The sequence below is a fragment of the Lissotriton vulgaris genome, chromosome 1_1 (assembly GCF_964263255.1).
Source record: "Lissotriton vulgaris chromosome 1_1, aLisVul1.2, whole genome shotgun sequence".
NCBI lineage: Eukaryota > Metazoa > Chordata > Amphibia > Caudata > Salamandridae > Lissotriton > Lissotriton vulgaris.
The window spans coordinates 230,205,762-230,208,864 of NC_141685.1; the positions used below are offsets into that span (position 1 = coordinate 230,205,762).

General features: G+C 35.2%; 1 non-coding gene across 1 annotated transcript; it reads left to right on the forward strand.

The window, feature by feature from the left end:
* TRNAD-GUC (transfer RNA aspartic acid (anticodon GUC)) lies at positions 1 to 72 on the forward strand. Its single transcript has one exon. It is a non-coding gene; the product is annotated as a tRNA-Asp (tRNA).
* The last annotated feature ends 3,031 nt before the right edge of the window (positions 73 to 3,103 follow it).

The following is a 3,103-nucleotide window of genomic DNA, read 5'->3' on the forward strand; positions in this document are numbered from 1 at the left end:
TCCTCGTTAGTATAGTGGTCAGTATCCCCGCCTGTCACGCGGGAGACCGGGGTTCAATTCCCCGACGGGGAGGCGATTCCTTTTATTCACACATTTAAATAAAATGATGTACTTTCTAACATTGTAAAATATATCTGTCATTATCCTTGCCTATTCCGATTGAGAAAAAAGGTTGAATTCACTGATGGCCAAAATGCTTACTGATGTGTTAACTGAAATTCAGAATATGCTCTGAATATTTCAGCATGCACAGGCGTACCATCAAAACCAATTTACGTCTACAATCTGTTGGAAAATGAGATGAAGCAGTGGTGAATCCTAGGCTGCTGTTCCACTCGATTGGCACGATTTACAAGGAGAATGACTGCTTTTGGTTAGTAGTGACCCGTGGTGGCTAATAGTTTTAAGCTGTAAATGGTAAAGTGAGCTGATTATATATATATATATATATATATATATATATATATATATATATATATATATATATATATATATATATATATATATATATATATATATATATATATATATTGATGAATAGAAAGATAGCTAGATAGAAAGATCGATAGATATTTATTTCAATGAATATAATTTCTTCCTAAAACTGATTGTTTTTGGCTAGGAATTTCTGTATTGTAATAATTTAGGAAAAAAGATTACTTGTCCTAACCAAAAGCAGCAATTCTGCCTATTACAATACTGAGAATTGATCGAGGGCATGCCTTAACCCCAGGGAGGTGAGCACTGTTTAACTTAAGCCAATAAGTCCTCGTTAGTATAGTGGTCAATATCCCTGCCTGTCACGCCAGAGACCGGGGTTCAATTCCCCGACGGGGAGGCGTTTCCTTTTATTCACACAATTAAATAAAATGATGTACTTTCTAACATTGTAAAATATATCTGTCATTATCCTTGCCTATTCCGATTGAGAAAAAAGGTTGAATTCACTGATGGCCAAAATGCTTACTGATGTGTTAACTGAAATTCAGAATATGATCTGAATATTTCAGCATGCACAGGCGTACCATCAAAACCAATTTACGTCTACAATCTGTTGGAAAATGAGATGAAGCAGTTGTGAATCCTAGGCTGCTGTTCCACTCGATTGGCACGATTTACAAGGAGAATGAGTGCTTTTGGTTAGTAGTGACCCGTGGTGGCTAATAGTTATAAGCTGCAAATGGTAAAGTGAGCTGATTATATATATATATATATATATATATATTGATGAATAGAAAGATAGCTAGATAGACAGATCGATAGATATTTATTTCAATGAAATAATTTCTTCATAAAACTGATTGTTTTTGGCTAGGAATTTCTGTATTGTAATAATTTAGGAAAAAAGATTACTTGTCCTAACCAAAAGCAGCAATTCTGCCTATTACAATACTGAGAATTGATCGAGGGCATGCCTTAACCCCAGGGAGGTGAGCACTGTTTAACTGAAGCCAATAAGTCCTCGTTAGTATAGTGGTCAATATCCCCGCCTGTCACGCCAGAGACCGGGGTTCAATTCCCCGACGGGGAGGCGTTTCCTTTTATTCACACAATTAAATAAAATGATGTACTTTCTAACATTGTAAAGTATATCTGTCATTATCCTTGCCTATTCCGATTGAGAAAAAAGGTTGAATTCACTGATGGCCAAAATGCTTACTGATGTGTTAACTGAAATTCAGAATATGATCTGAATATTTCAGCATGCACAGGCGTACCATCAAAACCAATTTACGTCTACAATCTGTTGGAAAATGAGATGAAGCAGTTGTGAATCCTAGGCTGCTGTTCCACTCGATTGGCACGATTTACAAGGAGAATGAGTGCTTTTGGTTAGTAGTGACCCGTGGTGGCTAATAGTTATAAGCTGCAAATGGTAAAGTGAGCTGATTATATATATATATATATATATATATATATATTGATGAATAGAAAGATAGCTAGATAGACAGATCGATAGATATTTATTTCAATGAAATAATTTCTTCATAAAACTGATTGTTTTTGGCTAGGAATTTCTGTATTGTAATAATTTAGGAAAAAAGATTACTTGTCCTAACCAAAAGCAGCAATTCTGCCTATTACAATACTGAGAATTGATCGAGGGCATGCCTTAACCCCAGGGAGGTGAGCACTGTTTAACTGAAGCCAATAAGTCCTTGTTAGTATAGTGGTCAGTATCCCTGCCTGTCACGCGGGAGACCGGGGTTCAATTCCCCGACGGGGAGGCGATTCCTTTTATTCACACAATTAAATAAAATGATGTACTTTCTAACATTGTAAAATATATCTGTCATTATCCTTGCCTATTCCGATTGAGAAAAAAGGTTGAATTCACTGATGGCCAAAATGCTTACTGATGTGTTAACTGAAATTCAGAATATGCTCTGAATATTTCAGCATGCACAGGCGTACCATCAAAACCAATTTACGTCTACAATCTGTTGGAAAATGAGATGAAGCAGTGGTGAATCCTAGGCTGCTGTTCCACTCGATTGGCACGATTTACAAGGAGAATGACTGCTTTTGGTTAGTAGTGACCCGTGGTGGCTAATAGTTTTAAGCTGTAAATGGTAAAGTGAGCTGATTATATATATATATATATATATATATATATATATATATATATATATATATATATATATATATATATATATATATATATATATATATATATATATATTGATGAATAGAAAGATAGCTAGATAGAAAGATCGATAGATATTTATTTCAATGAATATAATTTCTTCCTAAAACTGATTGTTTTTGGCTAGGAATTTCTGTATTGTAATAATTTAGGAAAAAAGATTACTTGTCCTAACCAAAAGCAGCAATTCTGCCTATTACAATACTGAGAATTGATCGAGGGCATGCCTTAACCCCAGGGAGGTGAGCACTGTTTAACTTAAGCCAATAAGTCCTCGTTAGTATAGTGGTCAATATCCCCGCCTGTCACGCCAGAGACCGGGGTTCAATTCCCCGACGGGGAGGCGTTTCCTTTTATTCACACAATTAAATAAAATGATGTACTTTCTAACATTGTAAAATATATCTGTCATTATCCTTGCCTATTCCGATTGAGAAAAAAGGTTGAATTCACTGA